The 22,324-nt window shown below is 42.8% G+C and overlaps 1 protein-coding gene across 17 annotated transcripts in view; it reads left to right on the forward strand.

Annotated features, from left to right (window-relative positions):
• CSGALNACT1 (chondroitin sulfate N-acetylgalactosaminyltransferase 1) overlaps window positions 1–22,324 on the forward strand; it is a 398,657-nt gene that overhangs the window by 182,763 nt on the left and 193,570 nt on the right. For 8 of the 17 annotated variants that reach the window (XM_071212689.1, XM_058290053.2, XM_058290061.2 and 5 more), the window contains exon 2: window positions 3,808–3,892. The gene's annotated coding sequence lies outside the window, so the exon portion shown is untranslated. Of the gene's footprint in view, window positions 1–2,044; window positions 2,545–3,030; window positions 3,134–3,201; window positions 3,301–3,391; window positions 3,494–3,534; window positions 3,728–3,807; window positions 3,893–22,324 lie in introns of those variants that run through there. The other 9 variants (XM_071212691.1, XM_058290052.1, XM_058290050.1 and 6 more) reach the window with 8 other exon arrangements.

Genomic DNA, 22,324 nt, shown 5'->3' on the forward strand with positions numbered 1-22,324 from the left:
ATCCATGCCCTGTCTTCCAGGACCACACCTTGATGACTCTTTTGGCTTATAAAAGAAAAAATTATTACCATCAACATTTAAAATATGTATATGTTACTATCTGCATGTGCACAAAGAATACCTCACTGGATAAGCCTTACTTTTGGCATAGACACTGCCAGTCTCTTGGTGGTTTTTGTTTGTTATTTTAGACATGCTGTTAGTGAAAGGGCTTTTTTAGTTCCCCCTTCTTGTTTTTCACATTTCAGGAATCCACGTGTCTGACATACACATGGTCTAGATGGACTAAAAATGTAAGGATTCGAATTTGTGAGGGCAAGGAAGCTTTGGAAGTTAAGGCGGCTGGAGTGGGTCTTGTTACAGCATTGGACCAACTGTGATTTCGAAGCTCCTTGGAAATTAAAATGCTGGGAACTTTCACTTACTAAGTGAACATTGACTACGACCGTCAGCTTCCTGGATTGGTAAATTATTATTGATTCCAGCGCATTTATTTGCAACATTTTTTGATTGCTCTTTTCAGTAAATGGTTTTGGTAGCCTTTTAACAGGATTAAAAGCTGACTTGTTTATGGCGTACTGCTAATTAATGTTTGTCAGGCTCTATTACTGAGGGGCGAGGGTGGGTCAGACTTCCCACCCTTTAGAATTCCAGCTGGGAAACTTCCAGAACCCGAGAGCTGTCAAAGTATAGGAGTTTTCCATGGATGATTGCCCAGCCAGTCTCACTCACATCCTGCCTTCTCTTGCAAGCTCCTCTGTAATCTTCACTCTCTGTCCCAACTATCAGAAACCCACCGAATGGAAGGTGTTGTTAAGAAGGTGGCATAAGGGAACTCTGTATTTTGTGCATGACTTTCCCATAAAACCACAACTTCTCTAATAAAAACAAACAACACACATCCTGGGTTCAGAGGACAGGGGAGGGGACTCAGACCTGGACCCAGGTATTTAGACTGAGGGGTGGCCTCGTGGACCGGACAAAGCCAGGTACTGTATCTCCTGTATGTACCCGCCACTGCTCTCCTGGATACAGTTTTATTTTGAGTGCATTCTCACGGTGTATTTCTTTGATATTCAGGAAGACTTGGCCAAGAATGAGTTTGTGTCACTGCGATTTATTATGATGGATGAGGGGTCTGGAGATAAGCGGAGGGGCGATTTCCCCAAGCCTCAGTGCCAGCCTTTCAGTGCTGACAGCCTCTCTGCCAGGCTGCCGCTCGAATGCTGCTTCTAAACCCACATTCACTGTTAAAGGAACCAAACATGCGCCCTGGTATGTGCAGGGAAAGCAGGCTTGCGTAGTGGACAGAGGGAAGGTTGTTTTCCTTTTCCTTTAAGAGCGTGGTTTTGAAGTCAGAAAAATTCTGACTTTACCGTGTACTAACAAGGCAGGTTTCTTAACCTCTCTGAGCCTCATTTTCCCCATGTGTACAACGGGGCTGTTAACACATATGCACAGAGAGCATCGTGGCGGGGATATAAGGTGATATGTCACGGTCGAGCCCGGGGAAGGTGCGCAGTCTTTCTTCTGCTGGGCACGTGTCCTCTCTCCTCGGCAGACCTGCGCTTCACCTTCAGGAATTTTCCATGATGCCTCCTTCCCTTCCACCCTGATCTCTCAGGGGGTTTTGCCAGGGGGTTCCACCTTCTTGTCTCTTTGCTTTATCACGACTGGTTTGGAATGACTCCCCTCTGGGCAGGCAATGCTCAGGAGACCTGAGCTTCTCAGAGCCCAGAAACAGGGTTTTAATTCATTTCTTTTTTTCCTCGCAAAAGAAAGGAGAGCCGAGCCATCCTGCGTCTCTTCACTTGCAGTTTGGCATTGCAAGAACCAGGAATTTAGGGGCTGGGTAAAGGTGGATTATTTTGTGTGGATGAAAATCTGCAAAGGTACAAATGAGATTATTAACGATCCTATGGAAGGAGGAGTGGATCGTCTATTTGGTTTCAATACTGAAACAAGCATGGCTTTGGATGATGTGGATTTTTCTCCCTTTTTAACCGAGGTGGCAAAGAATACTTATTAAAGATATCAGTAAAGACCATGTCAGTGATTCAGCCACCAAAGCTGCCCGCTGCCTGTTAAAGGACAGAAAAGAAAATTGAAGTGGTTGAAAATGGGAGCCTGGAAGCCAAATTATAAACTCATTTCCACCCGCGGCCTGCAGGCTCTGTAGTAACGTCGTTGGTTGTCAAGGACGGAAAACAGCTCGGATCCGGGTCCCAGTGATTCTTGCACATTGGCAGGGCTGCCTTCCTGCCAACTGCAGCTCCATTTAGACATAGATTAATTAGCCAGGCAGAGACGGAAGCGGATTGTAAGAGCGAAGCCAGCGCAGGCGGCACCCTGGGGCAGCCCCTACCCTCAGCAGAGAGACCGAGTTGGCACCCGAAGGAACCGGCCCCCGATGGGATGGCACCCGACTCTCATCAGCCCGAGCGAGAGTGTGTGGATGTAGAAGACTCTTCGCTTTTACAGTAATCCATCTTCCACGTCTGCTGCCTTAGCGTGGGTGCATCCTTGGAAAACCTGCAAACCCAGGTGAAGGAGATGAGCTCAGGTTACCAGGGGGCAGTCCCACGGGGAAGGGAGGGACCCAGTGCCTGGTATGTCGTCTTGCCTTTGACCTTGTGCAACCATACTCACGTGAAATGGGAGCTAATTTTTGTGATTTCTTGAAGTCTAAAGAAAGATGGGATAAAAATCATAAAAAAACTTCCCCTAATGAAGCCTCTGTGTTAATTCATTTCAGACAGTATTACTTCTTTAACAGGAAGGGTTTAGTCCGTTTCCAGAATATCTCCAGCCCCCTTTCATCCCAGGGCATTGCGCCGGTACGCCCTTTCTGCGCTTTTATCTTAGTTGACGCCTCTGTCTCCTCACTGAACCTTCTTAAAGGCGGGGATGGTGTGGGGCCCATCGTTGAGCCCCTCGGAAGAAAAGGAGGGCAGGGGGCTGGGTGTTCCCCGCCCTCCAGGGACGTGGCAGCCTGGCCAGGCAGCAGGACGCACCCCCACTCGTTGTTCCTGCGCCTCAACGAGCAGCACGTAGTGAACAGAGCGCGGTCCCGGCGCGGTCCTGGGGGAGCTCCCCCCCCCCCCCCCCGAGCTGCCCAGCTGCTGCCCAGGAGGTGCGGGCCCGGCTCCAGCGCCCGGGGGTGGGGGGCGCCCGCGAGCGGAGGGAAACGCGCGCCGCCCGCGCAGGGGGGGGGTCTTTGATGATGCCTCCGAAGGAGCCGGGCTCGCTGGGCTGCTTCGAAGCTTGTGGATTCTTGCTTTCCCCGGGGAAAACTTACTTGTAGGCTTTTCTGAGTTTTGACATTTCAGTCCGTGGAGGCTTTTTTTTTTTTTTAAGGGGGGACGCGGAGCGCGGTCCCTTCGGAGGCGGCGACCGCTGACCCCCGCGGGAGGCGCGCGGTGGCCGCAGGCGCGGTGCGAGCAGCGGGGCAGGGCGCCCGGGCCGGGCAGGCTGCGCGCCGCCCCCTCCCCAGGTCGGGGTCTGGCTTTTCGTTGGCTCTTTTTCCCGTGAAAGTGACCGCTTTGCGTCTCGGACCCTCCGGCGTGGCTCTCACCATTTCACTGAAACCTTGATTCTGCTTTTGCAGATAGTTCTCGTTTTACTCATTGAAAGAGGGAGGGGAGCAAAACACCGCCCGGCTTCTGGGGGGCATACCTCAGGGGAATTGTATTTTTTGTCCCATGTGGTTTAATATTGTTACCATTTTGTAAGTATGACCTACATTTAAGACGTTTCCAGGGGTTAACTCCCAATTTTAATTTTTTCAAAAAATTTTTGATATTTTAGATTCCTTTCCATTTCAAGAAGAGAAGCCAAAGTTATTTTTACCCAGCAGAGGAATGATGTTGACTATCTTTTCTTACGCTTCCAGGTAAGTGAATCTATTGATCATAAATTCCTTCAGAAACCAGCCTTTGTATGGTCTTGAGTTATAGTCACTGTTTTGGAATATGTTTGCAATGTGCTCAATTTCATTTTACTTGCAATAGTTCAATAGCAAGTTCTTATTTCAAGATGTAAATACCTTTTTAAGGACGTAGGATTATTTGGCTGTTTTGAATCCTTTTATCCACTTTTTAAAGCCTGCCTGTTATCTATATTTACCTTGACGAACTTTTTCAGATCTTGCCTTTTCTCAAAGTGTCAAGGGACACAAACCAATAGTTAGGAGAACTACATACTTCTTTTAAGAAAATTTCGCTTAAATAGGTACATTTATTTTCCCTTTGGAAGTTGTTACAGAAGATTAAGCTTTTTAAAAAACATTCACCTTAATAAAATGGGTGCCATACTTTTGACTATGCTACAAAACCAGTGTAAAAAAATAGTTTAGAAAATTGAAAATGATTTTTCTTTCTTTTATTCACTCATTCTTTATTTATTTATTAAAACTGGTAACATCTTAGGGGTGTCGTTCTAGAACTCTAGAACCTTTGAGAATAGTATCCTAATGGAATATATGGTTGGCTTTAGTGTGGGGACAAATGGAAATCTCTGGAACTTTGTTATAGTCCTGCTCTTGTAGCCAGTAATTTGGAGTTTATATTTGATTTCATCTGGCAAGATTATCCACTTAAAAAAAACAGTAACCTTAGAGAGGTCATTTACGTTGAAATGCAAAAGTATGAAATGGGAAGTTGCATTTCTAGTTCCTATCTTCAACAGAGCAAACCCTCTTAGTTTATTTTAGAAATTATTCAATAGATATAAAAATCAAGATAGGTAGGCTGTACTCAGTATGTGCATTGCTTAAAGAAGCTCTGTTCCCCCTCCTTCATTTCACAAATTTCTATAGAGGTTTTTATCATGAATTTGTATTTTTTATCTTTACTTTTGTTAACTGATTAGATAAAAGAATGTAAGTCAAAAGCATTTGCTTTGATTTTGCTTTAATGAACTGCCTTATGCTAAAACAACAGTGTATGTGGAGTTTAAAAGGGATTCTGTTAGAGTTACTAATAATAGAAAATAAAAACAACCTCGGTCAAAAGTTAATAATATACACAAATATAACTGAAGAATAACTCCTCACAAATTCTTTTCCGTGTAGAAATAAAGTGGCTAAGAGTTCTAAGTGACTCCAGGGCAACTCGAGGGGCATATGGAACCATCCTAATCTTGGGTCTTGTGATGTTTAATGTTTTTGACATTGATTTGGATGAGGCCAAAGAAAACAATGTCATTGGGACATCATGTCCACCATAATTATTAAAACCTTGAGCTATTATTAGGAAAGAGTCAAAGTGAGCTCCTTCAAATAGAGAAGCCACCAAAAGCTGTTTAAGGGAGCAGATGAGGCTCGCACAGTTGAGCGCCTGCTTCCCATCTGGCAGGTCCTGGGTTTGGTTTCTGGTGCCTCCTAAAAACAAACCAACAACAAGCAAATAAATGAGAGGAGCTTATGTGGCTCAGCGGTTGAGTGCCAGCTTCCCACATACAAGGTCTGGGGTTCAATCCCCGGCCTTGGTACATGAAAAAAAAAAGCTGGTTAAGATTTCCTCGGGCACATGCCAAGTTCCAGACGTTTATGTTCGAACATACAGCCATTACAGGAGCAAGACGGGATGCTGGGTGGCATCAGGGCAGAGCTGTGCAGCAGAGCTCGACTTCACTAGAGGTTCAATGACACTGGATACCCATGAGAGATGGGGGGGGGGGGGCGGGACTTGCCAGGGAAGCCAGCAGGCCCACCTGGGGACCACAGGCGTGGGAAAGTCTCCGTTTTCCAGGGGCTCTTCCTTACCCTCCTGGGCTTGGAGGCCTGAAAATCCTCCAGCTGTGGACCCACAAGTAACCAAAGCGTGAACTGGGAAGAGAGTGCAAGGGTTGTACCCTGACACTGGTGGCAGATACACCGCACCAAGTCTCGCTCGGTGACCCTGGCTGCCAGACAGGGGATTAACTGTTGATTCAAATATTTAATACCGTCAGACCCTGAAAGTTTCCCAGTGGGGATCTGCTGGTGCTCTGATCACAGCCTTCCTGGAGCCTGCTCCACCCAGGGCTCCTTCTCAGTGAATTGTTGCTCACCGGGTTTTTTTTCAACCCCCCCGCCCATACCCTGTCCCAGTTCATTGATGTATTTCCTGCCTCTCCCTGCCCTGAAAGTAGCCTTTAATTGCTTTTCCTGTCAAGGAAAAAGGTGCTGCTCTCCCTCAGTGCTCCCGGTCCCCTAGCCCACGTGTGCTGGGGGCACCTCCCCTCCCCTTACAGCTCCCAGCCTGCTGGCCCCTCTGCTTCTCACTGCCGCCCCCACTCACTGTGGTTAGGTGAAGCTCCTGAATCTCCAGCTTCTTTCTCTGCACACTCTTTTCTGTCTGGAGTACCTCCCCCCTCAACCTCCACCCCCCAGCGAACTTCTACTCATCCTGCAAAACCCATCCTGAAAAGCAATCCCTATCGGGAAGCATTCCTAGAAAGACATCTTGGGCACTTAGAACAGTTCCTGGTTCCTGCGAGGCACCCAGTACAAGTTGGGTGAATGAAAAGAATGACTAAACAAGTCAAGAGTGAACCACCTGCTTCTCTACTGGCACGTTTCGTTGTGTTGTGATTTTTGTTTATAAGTTGGTCTCCTGAACTCATCCCTGAGCAGGGCACAGACCCTTCCTTCCTTTTTCGGTGGTCTAGCTCCCTGTGTAGTGCCTGAGGATAGAAATCCTGTTTGTAGACACAGAACCTTGTAGATCCTTTGCAGTTCTACCAGCCCAGGGAACATGGCTACCCATTAACATAAAATGGTAACTGATTCAATCTTTTGGGGAGTGAAGTGGGTGTTGTAAGTAGGTAACAATACAAAATTACAATGTGCTAACTTGGCAAGTTGCTCATATATGAAAAACCAGAGAATTAAGTGGAAGACTTTGTATTTGATAAAGTGGCCTTCTTTTGGACACTTTTTGGGATTTTTAAATATTTCCAGTTATTGGAATGAGGTGTGGCATAAAGTCTATTCATTTTTGATGAGTGTCAGCCTTTACTACTTCAATTTAAATTTATACTCCTGAGCCACCCTTTGTTTTCAGTGAAATAAGTCTCCTCTAGGCGATTCATCCCGGTGCCAGATGGATATGCAGTGATGTGGGACTTGTGGTGGCTTTTCATTTTTTCCCATTGATTGATACTTATTTAGGCCTTGTTTCTTATCTTTCTTATTCTGTTTGGGGTTTCTGCTTACTGGGATTACCTTTTTTATTAGAGATGTTGTAGATTTATGGAAAAATCATGTGTAAAAAACAGAGTTCCCAAATGCAGTACCATCCTATTATTACACCTTACATTAGTGTGATACATTTTTACCATTGATGAAAAAACATTTTTATACTTGTACTATTAACTGTAGTCCTTGGTTTACATTAAGGTTCACTCTTTGTGTTGTACAGTTTTCTGTTTTTGCTTTTTTAAAAATTCTCTTCTAGTAACATATATACAAACTAAAATTTCTGTTTTTAACCATTCAGTTATATCATTCACTGCTACAAATTACATTCACAGTGATATGCTACCATCACCACCATTCATTACCAAAACTTTCCCACCATCTCAAATAGAAACTCTGTACAATTTAAGCATGAACTCCACCCCAGCCCCTGGTAAACTATATTCTAGTTTCTGACTCTCTGAGTTTGCTTTTCCTGGTTATTTCATATCCATGATATCATGCACTATTTGTCCTTTTGTGTCTGGCTTATTCACTCTATGTGATGTCTGCAGAGGTCATCCATATTGTGGCATGTATCAGAATTTCATTCCTTTTTATTGCTGAATAATGTTCTATAGAATGAATATGTCTTATTTTCTTTATTCATCAGTTGACAGACACTTGGGTTGCTTTGGTCTTTTGGCAATTGTGAATAATGCTGCTATGAACACCGATGTGCAATTATGTGTTCCAGTCCTTGCTTTCGGTTCTTTTGGGTATATACCTAGATGTGGGAATGCTGGGTCATATGATAATTCTATACTTTACTTTTTAAGGAACCTCCAAACTATCTTCCACAGGAGTGACACCATTTACATTCCCACCAACAATGAATGAATATTCCTATTTTTTCTCCACATCCTCTCCAAGACTTGTAATTTTCTTTTTTTTTTTTAATAGTGGTCATTCTTGTGGGTGTGAAATGGCATCTCATTGTAGTTTTGATTTGCATTTTCCTAATAGCTAATGATGTTGAGCATCTTTTCATGCACTTTGTGGCCATTTGTATATCTTCTTTGGAGAAATGTCTATTCAAGTCTTTTGCTCGTTTTTTAATTGGGTTGTTTGTCCTTTTCTTGTTGAATTGTTGGGTTTCTTTATATATTCTGCATATTAAACCCTTATTAGATATGTGGTTTTCAAATATTTTCTCCCAATATATAGGTTGCCTTTTCACTTTCATGATAAAGTTCTTTGATGCACAAAAGTTTTTAGTTTTGTTGCGGTACCGTATATCTACTTAATCGTATGTTGCTTGTGCTCTGGGTGTAAAGTCTAAGAAACTGTTGCCTAACCCAAGGCTCTGAAGATGCTTCCCTTCATTTTCTTCTAGGAATTTTATAATTCTCGCTTTTCTGTTTGGGTCTTTAATCCATTTTTGAGTTGATTTTTGTATATGGTGTGAGGTAGGAGTCCACTTTGATTCTTTTGCATATGGAGATCCAGTTTTCTGGCACTGTTTGGTGAAGAGGCTATTCTTTCCCAACTGAGTGATCTTTGTCCTTTGTCAAAAATCTGTTGGCCATAAATGTGAGGGTTGATTTCTTAACTCTCAATTTGATTCCACTAGTCTATATGACTGTCTTTATGCCAGAGCCACGCTGCTTTGATTACTGTGGCTATATAATAAGTTTTAAGATTGGAAAGTGTGAGTTCTCTAACTTTGTTCTTTTTTTTTTAATATATAATTTTCATTAGAGAAGTTGTGAGCTTATGAAATAATCATGCATAATGTGCAGAATTTCCATACATCACCCCTCCACCAATACTTTACATTGTTGTGGAACATTTGTTACAGATTATGAAAGAACATCATTACACTATTATCACTAACTATGGTCCATAGCATGCCCTTGGTGTATATTTTTTCTATACACCCCCTATTATTAATACCATGTACTAGTATTGTACATTTGTTGTAGTTCATAGAGAACACGCTCATACTTGTACTGTTAGCCACAGTCCATTACCCACCATATGGTTCACTGTTATACGGTCCCATGTCTTGTACAATCTGTCCAAAGTGTACACCTAGTGGCTTTCACTTTCACACAGAATTGTAGAGTCAGGGCCTCAGTAAATTTTTGAACGTGTAACTATATTCTTCGTTGTTGAAATGCCTTTGGCTATTTGAGGCCACTTACTGTTCCATGTGAATTTGATTGGCTTTTCCATTTCTCCAAAGGAGGCTGTTAGAATTTTGATTGCAATTGCAGTGAATCTGTAAATCACGTTGGGTAAAATTGACATCTCAAAATTAGTTAGTGGAATGTCCTTCCCTTTATTTATGTCTTCTTTGAATTTTTTAAACAATGTCTTGTAGTTTCATGTGTACAAGTTCTTTACAAGCTTGGTTAGATTTATTCCTAGATACTTGATTCTTTTAGTTGCTATTATAAATGGAATTTTTTTTCTTGATTTCTTCTTCAGAGTGCTCAATAGTAGTGTATAGAAAGTCTATTGATTTTTGCATGTTGAGCTTGTACACTGCCACTGCTGAATGTATTAGTTCTAGTTTAGCCTTGTTGTGGCTTTTTCAGTATTTTCTTTATATAGGATCATGTCATCTACAAATGGGGAGTTTCACTTCTTCCTTTCTAGTTTGGATGCTTTTTATTTCTTTCTATTGCCTAGTTGCTCTGGGTAGAACTTGCAGTTTGTGGCAGTTTGAATCTGTATGTACCCCAGAAAAACGTGGTCTTAAATTTAGTACATTCCTCCGGATGTGAACCCATGGTAAGTAGGACCTTTTGAAGAGGTTACTTCAGTTAACGGTGCGCCCCAGCCCGATCTGGATGGGTCTTGATCCTATTACTAGAATCCTTTATAAGTGGAATGAAATTTAGACGGAGAGAGAGACAGAGGGAGCAGTGATCTTCCTCAAAACTGTGGAAAATTACTATCAAGATTCTGCTGTCGGCACTTTCGCCCCAGGGATTTAGAACAGTGGCTGCCCTCAGAGTCAGCTCCCAGGGACCTGAGGGAGCTGATCCAGGGTTGTGATTAGGAGTTTGGAGGACTAGTTCTTCCTGATCCACCCTGGAACCAGCAAGCTGTGCTAGGAGCTGGAGCTGCAGTCCCCATGGCTGCCCTCCGTGAGGCTGTGGGAAGGGAAATAACTGCCTCAGGGAGGGTGAAACTTGCCCATATTTATCACAATTCACTAGCCTCTTCCTCTTGCTTCTCCCTGGACCCTGCACGGTGATCTACTAGATTCTGGAGTTTCAATGGGTTGACTCGGATGTCTCATCCGCCATCTTCCCACAATCCTCTCTGGGATTCCCTTTTCCTTGAGTTAGTTTCCTGTCTCCAAGGCTCAGCTCAGCTTCTCACCTTCTCTTCTTGTCTGCTGGCCCCTAACTCCAGCATCTTCCCCTTCTTCTTTACCCTCTTGACTCTTGTTCCTTTTCTAAGACTCATCTCAAGGAAGCCTGATCTTGACCCCCAGCCTGGAGTGGGCTGAGCCATTGTGCACCTATCATCATATCTTCTGCATTGTTTATGATTATTTATCTGTTAGGTGCTTGTCCTTAGACCATCACTGATTTCAAAGGAGGCACTGCCTCTGCATTTTCAGCTTCTAGACTATGTTTCTTTATATTCATATTCACAAACAAAGCTTCCCTTGGATTTCTGGTGTTCGAGAACCCTCTGCAGGACATGCTGTGGACAGAACTTGAATTAGCTCAACCCTGGATGTTTGCCTGCCCTTCCCCTACCTCCTTCCTTGTGTGTAACATCTGTATATTCTCTGCCACCATGTATGTGGGCGATTTGAACTCAAGCAGCCTGATTCCAGTACCTGTCCCTGCTTAGTTAAATAAAGTGTTAAAAGAAGCTGAAGATCTTGCTTTAAATAGGATAATACCTTTTACAAGTAGAATTTTTTTTTAAAAAGAATGCTATTTCTTGGGTGTTAAGACTTTACGTTCCAAACCAGTTAAGGGAATTCAATTCCCATACCTTTGCAGATAGATCCTATTAGACTGGAAAGCCTGTAGAGATCCCCAGTGTAAAATCCCAGCTCCTCTCCTGATGAGCTGTGTGACCTGGTAGAAGTTATGTGACATCTCTGATCTTGAGTGACCTCATCTTCTGTTTGCCATGTTTATTTATCACTTTTAAAGTATATTATCCTTATGAGTTGCTTTATTTTTCCTTTGCCCAGATTTTTGAATCACTTTTTATTTTAAAATGTATTATGTAATAAAAACAAACCATGCTGACATTGGTAAGATCTTTGAAACTTAATTTTAGGCCTTATTTTCTCCTTTCTTATTGTTGCTTATATTTGCAGTTAAAATCTGATTCAGAATTACTCACTTCCTCAACCGTTTTTCCTCAGCAAAGATAGGGAGGACCTTATTGCTCATTTAGAAATACTTGTGTGACACTTAAATAATTACTTTTATGAATAAGAACAGAAATGTTTTGTTCTGGCTCAAGCGGAGGGCACGACAAACTCCACAGTTTGATTTGTTTGCTCACAGGGAGCCAGCTATTTTCTTTCTTTTTTTTGTTTTAATCACACTGGTAGACCTTTCATGTAGAAAAGCATAACTCTAAAACAGTAAATAATACTCTTGCGCTTCAAGAGTACAATTTCAAAACCTTCAGGGAACACTTAGGACACAGTTCTTTTTTAACTTTTTTAACTAAAAGGTTCTAACCCGCTATGTAATATCTTTCTTGAAGAATTTAAAATGAACTAGAACCACGTCAGACTAGGAATATGTTAGCTGAGAGAACGAAGTCAAAATCTGATCAAGTGTATAAAGGTTCAAGGTGGGAGGAGGGATGAAAATTAGATAGTGGAGGGTGGGGCAAAAGAAAGTAGAACCTTTTGGAAACTTTCAGTTCAATTGTTAGTCTTTTTAATATTGCAAACATTGCCATAGAGTCAAGATCCCTGCAAAAAAATGAAATTCATCTCTGCTTTTGGGTAAGTGTCTCATCCAAGTGGGTACTTCACATTTTTTCCTAAAGTTCTTTAAAAAATACATGGTAATTATAAATATTAATGTTTACATTTCAATTAAATATTTTTTACAAAGTGTTGTATATTTTCAACTCAGCAAATATAGATTGAGCACCTGCTATATGTTGTACTTTAAATGCCCTTCCTGGTTACCATGTGCCAATTTTGGGATTGGAACCTAGTCCCCGGAGAATACTAGTTCTCAGTCATCTGCAGAGAAATGAGAAAAATAAGACTTTTTTTTTTTTAAAGGGCTAATACTCATTTTAAAGTAATATTCTTTCTTAGGGGATGATTATATAATGATAGCTCTTTTTTTAAAAATGTCCCTCTTGGGTGGGGAGCTGTGGACTGAATGGTCTTTTTTTTTTTTTTTTAAAGTAGTTTAGGTTTACAGAACGATCGTCCATAAAACAGGATTCCCATGTACCGCCTTATTATTGAGATCTTGCATTGGTGTGGTACATTTGTTAAAACTGATGAAAGCATGTTTTTATAATTATACTGTTATCTGTAGTCCAGGGTGTAGCTTAGGGGTGTGGTGTACAGCTCCATGGATCTTTTCAGAAGATTTTTGTCTGGTAACATACGCAAACTAAAACCTCCCCTTTTAGCACATTCAAATGTATAACTTAGTGGTGTTAATTACACTCACAATGTGCTGTTGCCATCACCACCATCCATTACCAAAACGTTTCCTATGTCCCAAGTAGATACTCTGTGCCTTTTAAGCCTGATATTGGCAAATTAAAATGCTGGCATTTAGGATTATTAGCTGTAAGAAAGAGAAATGAACTAGGCTACCTTAAGCAGGAAAGAACCTGATGGAAGATTGTGCATAGCTCACAGAATCGATGGGAAGGCTGGAGATGTAGGCCTGGAACCAGGCAGGCAGGAAGGCCAGGCAGCCAGAAGGGCAGCTGGGGTCGCTCCATGGTCTCGTTAGGATGCCACCGCCGGTGACGTTGCCCCCATCACCACTGACGACCTCGCTGCTTGGTCTTTGCATCACACACTCAAGATCTGAAGTCCTAGGTGGAAGCCTCCAGCTGACCCAGCCAGGCCGTGTTCTCTGGTCCTGCACCCGTGGGAGGAGGTGCTAGAATGTCTGGCTTCTTTTGGCCTAAGGGAAGTTGGGCCTCTGTTTCACCAAGAACGAGGGGTTAGGGAGGGAGGCAGCAAGACAAACCGACAAAAGATGCCCACTCTCAGTGGGAGACCTGTTGGTGTCCCTGCTAAAAACTTACTGTGAAATTTTAGATGAAATTTAAGAATCTGGGAACCACTGAGAGCTCACGAGATTTAAAATTTTGAGAGCGTTTTAAAAGGAGAGATGCGTTTTGTTCGTGTGTTAATGGCAGCAAAGCTACGGTGTAATGGGTTTTGTAGGTGAACGGATGGGTTCATTGATTCATCGGCCTGAAAGATGTCTAAGAGTAGTATCTGCAAATAGTTGCTATCTGTTAGCCTTTGTCCTATAGAGAAAAAAATGAATTAAAGGAAATTCTTTCTGTTCATTAAAAAGGAAAACAAACCACTCCTTTCCCTTCCTTTTCCCTAAGTACAGGCATGTTTTTTAAAATAAAATTTCAGAGGGTGAGCTCCTAGACTGAGTGAAAAAGCAGGATATTGTAATGCAAGAAAAAAAGTGTAGTAAAGCTTTTTCCTCTTTTCTGACTGCCAGAAACACAGAAAAATATATATAGCCTGGTTCTTCCCAAAATCTCATATATAATAAAAATTTGAATCCAGGTCTACTTGTAATCATCAAATATGTACTAAGTTTATAATAAGTGGACTAGCCAACCTTGTCCTAAGTCTGTGGGACATATGTCAAGGAGTAGAGGAAAAATGCAAGGGTGGGGGGCAAAGATACAGGTAAAATTAAAATGAAATACCATCACGATAGATAACATTTGACTGTTATAAGTGTGATGGTTTGAAGCTGTGGTATCCCCAGAAAAACATATTCTTTAATCAGAGCCATTCCTATGGGTGAACTCATGTAAGTAGGACCTTCAATTAAGGTGTGACTCACCTCAATCAGGAGGGTACTTACTTCTCTCCTGGGAGTCCTCAGAAGCAGAATGAAATTCAGGCAGAGAGAGCGTGATGGGAAGCAATTAGCTAGAATTCAGTGGGACCTGGAAGAGAAGATACTGCCAGGAGTAAGAGAAGATACCGCCAGAATATGACTAGGAGATACTGCCATGTCCCTTGCCATGTGACAGAGGAGCCAAGGGTCACAGGTAGCCAGTGTTGGAGCTTGTCCCCAAATACTACAGTCTTTGGGGAGAAAGCATTGCCTTGATGATGCCTTGATTTGGACTTTCTTTTCGCCTCAAAACTGTAAGCTCATAAATTTCTACTGTTTAAGCCAACCAATTTCATGGTATTTGCTTAAACAGCATGGGAAAATTAACCAATGTTTCGCATCACTGTGAAAATAAAACCTGTGTCTTTGGAAAAATTCACATCTGTCTACGTTTGACTCATGACCCTAAAGTTGGAACAAGGACGGTACCTGGGTGAGAACTAGTTGTAGGTGAGCCATCTGCATTGTTCTTGTGTTTTATGACCACCTGACTTTCCTTCCCCTGAAGTCCTTGCTGTGTGTTTCCGTCTCAATGCATTGTTCTGCTCACTGTGATTTGATATAAAGCATCTGAACTCTTATAGTTACTACTTAGAAAGTCAGGACATGGGTGTTGGGTCTTTACTTGACTTCTCTCCAGCACTCCACAGTGTTGACCACTCACCTTGCAGCTCTTACTTCCCTTGGCTTACCTACTATGACCACGAGCTCTCTCTTCTCTGACTATTCCTTTGTAGTCTCCTGTCTCATCTCTTAAGTGTATCGTTCCCTAGGGTTCCATACTTAGGCTTTCTTCCCTCTCATTCTATTTCTGTAGTTTCCTGCTATCCAAATGATCACCTTTCATCCTTGTACTGCCAACTTCCACATCTGTACCTCCAGCTCTCACTGCTTCCCTGAACACAGACTCCCAGCTGTGTCTCCTGGGTATCCCACCAGCACCCGCAACACATGGCCTCAGCTCAACTCTAACGTTTTCCCTTCCCTCGGCCACCAGTGCCCTCCTCCTCCTTCCATCCCCTTACCCGACTGACGTCCACAAGGCATCCTTGACTCTTTCCTTGTGCCACTCTTCTGTCTTCTATCTTTGTCTCAAATTGGCCTATGGCCCCTCCTTTTCCCCTGCCTCTGAGTTAGTTCAGCCCTTTATTTATCACATTACACTTTGACTACTGCAAGCTTCTCCTTAACTCGCTGTCCTACTGTCCACTGATGCCCTCTTCTAGTCCATTCTGCACCACACCATCACAGTGGCTTTTCTAAAGCGCATCTCATCACATTGCTTCTTGTGCATTACCCATAAGGGGCATCCCAGCACTTTCTAAGTAACCTCCAGAGGTCTCTCTTCCACCCACTGGTGCTCCAGTGTGCCAACCCTACTAAATCCCATGCGTTTCTCTAGTGTTGACTCCCGTTCCCCTTGGGAAGTGCCTTTTCCAAGCTTATTGACTCACTCAATTCCTACTCATGCTCCAAGGCTTGACTTAGCCAGTCCCTCTCATGGCCCCTTTCTCCTTAGCCTTTTGCATTGTTTTTCATTTATAGCATTTACCAAATAGTGTTACCACCATTTGGCTTCCTTGCCTGTCTTTTCTGCTAGCCTGTCATTTCTTGAGATCCCAGGCCCTGTTGGATACAACTTTAAATCCTCAGTACCTAACACTGCCTGGCATATAATAGGTGCTCAACAAAGGTTTACTAAATGAATGAGCATGTGTGAGTTGTGAATCAGACCTCCTACTGTTCTGATAGGGAAGGTGGTGAAATATATGGCAAAGGATTTGAACCTTAAATTAATTCTAAACATTTAATGGACCTGTGGTTGGCACTGGGGTTTAGTGTGACCTGAATCTCTGGATTGTGACCTGAATCTCTGGACTGTCCATGTGATAGCCAGGCCCTGAGCCTCAACAGACTTGCAACTCCTACCCTTTGGTTTATTAGACTTACCCCAGCCAGCTAACAGGGAGGTGAAGGAGGTCAACCACCACACCAGGGAGCCAAGAGTGCCTACAACTGCAAGCAGGAGAATTGCATCCGTTATCCAAGTGGCATCTAAGCCCCCTCTCGATACAGAGGTGGAGTGGACATCACCATCCCAGGAAGATTAGAGTATGGATTAGAGTGAACTTAACGATATTCTATTCTGAAACTATTGTGATTAATGATGGAAGTAAATGAAGCATTGATTTGGAGAAAGTGGCCACGGTAGCTGCTGAAGGTGTGGAGTGGGAAGAAGAGATGTGATGTGGGGGCATTTTCAGGACTTGGAGTTGTCCTGGGTGGTACTGCAGGGACAGTTACTGGACATTGCATGTCCTCCCATGGCCCACTGGGTGGACTGGGGGAGAGCGTCATCTACAATGTGGACCATTGACCTTGTGGTGCAGCAGTGCGCAGAGATGTATTCACCAAGTGCAATGAATATCACATGATGTTGGAGGAGGTTGTTGTTATGGGAGGAGTGGGGCGAGGGGGGTGGGGGGTATACGGGGACCTCATATTTTTTGAATGGAACATTAAAAAAAATAAAGAAAAAAAATAAATTAAAAAAAAGATCTATATAGTAAAAAAATTAATTCAAAACAGTATCTATTTATATGTCTCCTTTGCTGCTTTATTCCCTCACCCCCCAACTGAGGTCCCTCATTTTTTTTTTTTTCACTGAATGAAATCACAGGAGAAGCTTGAGGCAAAAAAAGAACATGAATAAAAGAAAATAACAACTCTGAGAAAGACATAGAAGTGCATCAGAAAAATAATTATTTGGTTATCCTATTTATTTCCTTTTTCATTTCCTGTTAATTTAATGGAACAGATTCATGACGTGTTTCATTTTGGCTTGGGGAACAAAAACAAAAATACATAGCCACTGTAGCAGTTTGATATGGTTCATGAATTCCAAAAATAGATACTGGATTATGTGTGTCAACTGGTCTGTACCTGGGCTTGATTAAGTTATGATTAGGGCTTTGATTGGGCCATGTCAGTAGGGTGTTTGGTCTCCGCCCCTTGGTGGGTGGGGACTCACAGATAAAAGTCATGGCAAAGGCAGTTTGAGTTTTGATGCTGGAGTCTTGAGCTGGAGCCCAGGAAGTGAGCACACAGAGGAGCTCAGTTGTAAGGAGAGAGAGAAGGTCCCAGGAAGAGAAGCCATTTGCCTATTAATCTACAGCTGGCCTTGTGGAGAGAGGCAAAGCCTAGAGAGCCTCATAGTCTACAGCTGGCCTTGTGGAGGAAACAGAGGAGCTGGGCCCGGAGAGAAATGAACCCCAGGAAGAGAGGAACCCAGGAAGCCTGAACCCTCACAGAAGTCGGCAGCCATCTTGCTCCAGCACAGGGCCATAAACTTTGGTGAGGGAAGTAACAAATGCTTTATGGCCTGGTATCTGTAAGCCCCTACCCCAAATAAATACCCTTTATAAAAACCAACTGATTTCTGGTATTTTGCATCAGCACCCCTTTGGCTGACTAATCCAGCCATCCATGTAATAACTGGCAGCCTATACCGTGGTGCCTTCCTAAGATATATACAAGTTTTCTTTTCTTTAAAGCAAACTACAGGTGTTATCTAGGCATTTCCTTTCTACTGTCTGCTGCTTTAATTTAGGAGCCACACATGGTTAGGACCATGATTTTTCTCCCCTCCTGCTACTGGGCAGTTTGGTATTGTGGCCATTACATCTAGATAAGAGGTAGTTTGGTTTTACACAATGAACAGGGTTCATTAGAATCAGGGTTAGAATTTTGGCATCCTTCCTTATTGCCTGTGTGAGCCAGTACAAGTTACTTAACACATCTACACTTTTTCATTGGGAAAATGGAGTGAGTGGTACCTTTAGAGCAGTCATAAGGACTGAGGTTCATGCTTGGAAAGCACCTGGCACATAGTAGGTGGACAAAAAATTGTTAATAAGTATTAACTAACATGCTATCAACTTTTACAGAATTCTGTAATGGAAAAACATTCTCTGATCACCGGCTCCCTCCTTTTTCTTTTCCCAGCTTACGTAATTGAAAGGGTTCAGTTGTTTGTTTGTTCATGAATAATTAATTTTTTCAACAGATATCGGCTTGGACGGCAACCATGAGTCAGACACTGGAGATTCAGGAGGAACGGGAAAGTCCTTGCCATCCCGGAGCAGCCTAGAGGGAGTGACAGGCAGGGAGCTGACAGTCTCAGTGCGCAGTAGATCAAGGCTGAGGCAGATGGGCTTGGGGTGCAGCAGGTGCAGAAAGAGGGGCCTCTCTTCCAGCCAGGGGACAAGGGACGTAGGAGGCAGTCCCCAAAAGTTGTGCTTGAGCTGAATTCTTGGAGGGAACATAGAAAGTAGTTGGACAGACTCAGAGGAGCTGCGCTTAACCCCAGGTGTTCTTTTTCGTACCCCACGTTCTCTGTTCTGGGGCTCCACCTTGTTTAATTTCAGGTGAAAACCATCCCCTTTGATGTTGCTCATACCCTGGAAAGAAATCTCTGACTCCTTGAATGAAACAAACCATAACTCTTCAAGTTTGTCACTGAAGGCTGGAAGCTAGAACTTGTAGCCCATGGGATGGTCTTCGGGCCATCTGTAGCTGCATCTTCTTGGGCACTTGAGAACAGTCCAGATCCCCAGGGTCCACGGTGGGCCTGCAGAGTCAGAATCACTTGGGGACCTCAGTTGTCCTGGTTCTGCCCATGGGAAGACCGCACAATAGAGCTGACTTCACGCCACGTGGCCAAGCTCAGCCACCAGGGGCCCTTAAATCTTCTCTCTTCCAGGCTCTGCATCTTCAGTTCTCTTCACTCTTCCTGGAGGTCATGTGTTCTAGATCCTTCATTGTACTGATAACTAGATGACCCCTTTTTATTTGCTTTGATGTTGTGCTGGTTTGAGTCTTTTGTGGACCCCAGAAAAGTATGTTCTTAAGCTAGCCCATTCCTGTGCATGTAAACCTATTGCATGTGAGACCTTTTGATTAGACCACTTTTGATTAGAGTCAACTCAGTTGGGGGCCTTTGAATGGACTATTTCTCTGAGGTGTGACCCAGAGTGGGTCTCGGCCCTCTTGCTGGAGTCTTATATAAAGGGGAGGCACACAGAGAAGGGGAGCCACCATTTCACCTTTCCAGGAAAGAGAAGGCTCCAGGATCGCCTGCAGGCACAGAAAGACAGAGAAACCCCCAGGGGCTGAGAGAGAGGCTGGAGGCTGAATCAGTGGAGCAGCCAAAGCTGAAGCAGCGGAGCCTGGAGGAGAGGGGAGAGCAAGCCACATGTCTGATTGCAACCAGCTGAGCTCGGGGAGAAAGTCTGGAGGGGAAAGCAGAGCCTGACCTTGTGGCAGGGCCCAGGATCACCAGCAGCCAACCTTTGGTGAGACAGCATCTCTAATGGTGCCTTGATTTGGACATTGTCACAGGCTTGGAACTGTAAGCTTCTACCCTAACACATTCCCATGGTAAACGCCAACCCATTTCTGGTGTTTTGCATTGGCAGCCTTGGGCTAACTAAAACAGGTATCGTCACATTATTGACTTATAGTGAGTTTTAAAGCCAGGTGTTTCCAATACGTACATTCTTTGGCTGTTGTGCAAATATCCTGTTTAGTTACTTAAGCAGTTGGTTTCTTGAGCCCCAATGTGGTTGAATACTTTGCTTTTTGAAAATAGTTTATTTGGAAATAATTACAAATGATAGGAAAATGGTAAATATAAGAAGAGTACAGAGAAACTCATGTATTCTTTACCCAAAATATTGTTAACATTTTATAGCATTTGCTTTTCTCTTGATGTCTGTCCTTATCTTTGTCTTCGTCTCTCTCTCTCTCTTTCTCTCATGGCCCTTTATCCCTAAGCAGTTCAGTGTGTGTTTTCCAGGTTAAGGATGTTCTCTTATATAACAACAGAACAAGTATCAATGTCAGTCATTTAACATTGATATCATGCATTTCTCTATTGCATTTTGTATATTCCAGTTTTGTAAACTGAATTAGTAATGGTCTTTATAAATTTCTCCATCCTCCAGTACAGATTCCAGTTTAAGATCAGGTATTAGATTTAGTTGTCATATCTCTATAAACCTTTAATCTGCAAAATTTTCATAGCCTTTCTGTGTCTCTTATGAAATTAATATTTTTGAAGAATACAGTCTTTTTTCTTTCCAAGAGTGTTCCTGACTTTGGGTTAGATGAACAGCTCTGAAGATTGGATCAGGTTATGCATTCTTAGCAGGAATTCTGTCTAAGTGATGTGCTCCTGTTGGAGTACCACATATGGACACCTGTGATGACTCTGCCCCTCTTTGCCATGCTAATTTTGATCACCCCAGTCATGATTTCTTCACTGTATAGTTATTATTTTTCTCCTTGAAATTAACAAGAAATTTTTACTTTTATCTTTTTTGTTTTGATACTCATCAGCCAACTATTAATCCAAAATGAAATTAGTGTTCTTAAAGTTTACTTTTCACAACTGAGACCGTGTTTGGTTGATAGCGAGCCCCCCCACCTAATCTTTATTTTATAAGTAATCTTCAGTTGGATAAATGGAATATTTATGAATAGAAGACCTACAAGGGAATGAAAGTATCTCTCCCTGTTTTTACAGAATGCTTATATTTAGAATCATAGTGAATTATTTTGAAGAGCCCAGACTCCTAAGTTCACAATGCAAAATTACAATGGCAGTGTCAAAACATCCCTGTAGCTTTTAGGCTGCGTTTATTATATTTTTCAATCAGTTTTCCCTCCCATCTTAGAGCCTTCCAGAAACAAAAGTGGAAGTGGCCACAAAATGTGAGGAGCTGTGGATCTGTTGGTCCAGACCCAGCTACTGATTGCAGAGTTTATGCTGCTGTGCCTGGGCGAGGAGCTAGCCTCTTTTTTCCTCATATCTGCTTTTCACAAAAGAAAACTTCCATTCTCTGCCCTATTTTAGAAATTGGCCAGTGGGTTTAGGTCAGAGATTCTTTTCCAGTTCATGGCACCCTTTGTGTCCCCCATTAATTTTTCTGATGTCCCTAGACCAAAAAAAAAAGCCTGAAAAGTTTATTTAGGTCCCTCAGCTTATGAGCTGTTTCATAAAATATTATACGTAAACCGAATATCCCATTCTTAAATAACCACATGGCTTAATATTGGTTAATAGTGGGATGAGTACACCTTTTGGCACTGCACACCTTCTCAAACCTTGGAATCAGGTTAGATACTGCCGCCCTTAGTTTATATAGTAATTGCTTTTTATCACAGCAACTGCTGAAAATGCAGTTTTGCAAAGATATGATGTTGAAAAACTGCAGCTCAGTCTAATGTCTAAAGTATGAAATAACTTGAGCAGTAGTTTGCACAGTGCCTCAAAAATGTTGTGTGTTACTGTGTTTTGCTTGAAACTTTTAAAAGTGTCCTGTGACACCTCTTTGAATTCTCTCTGGTGCCCTGGGGTTCCTTGGTGCACAGTTTGAGAACATTCAATTTAGGTAAAAGACTCTATCTAGGAAAGTTTTAGAATCCTCCTGTAGCCTGCAGCCGCACAACTCTGTGCCTAAGAGTAATGTTAGGAATTAAGAAGCATTAAGGAAAGTGATGATAATTGTAGCACACACAGAGTAGGTGGGAAGGCAGAGATAATGGGATGTCAGGAGGTGAAAATTTCTTCTTTCACTTATGACACACCTAAGATAGGCCTAATTTTAATCTCTTGGACATTACATTATACTATATAATGTATATATAATGATTACAGTACATTATACCTTGGCGTGACAGTTAGAATTTGGCGAATGCCAAGGAAAAGATTATGTTCTTGAACGGATCCATCCCAGTGGGTATAAGGCCGTTTTGATTGTGCTTTGTCCATGAGGCATGTCTCAGGTTGAGTCCCGCCCCCTTGCTGGGCCTTATATAAATGGAGACAAAAGAGACACCCAGGAAAAGGCAGTTGCCATTTTGCTCCTGCCACGTGAGAGGACTCGAGGATCACTACCAGCCAAAGCTTAAGCACGAAGCCCCCAAGAGGCTGGGCCCGTGCAGCAGCTCCAGGCTGAGGAGAGGA

This window comes from Dasypus novemcinctus, chromosome 29 (genome assembly GCF_030445035.2).
Source record: "Dasypus novemcinctus isolate mDasNov1 chromosome 29, mDasNov1.1.hap2, whole genome shotgun sequence".
In the NCBI taxonomy this organism is placed as follows: Eukaryota; Metazoa; Chordata; class Mammalia; order Cingulata; family Dasypodidae; genus Dasypus; species Dasypus novemcinctus.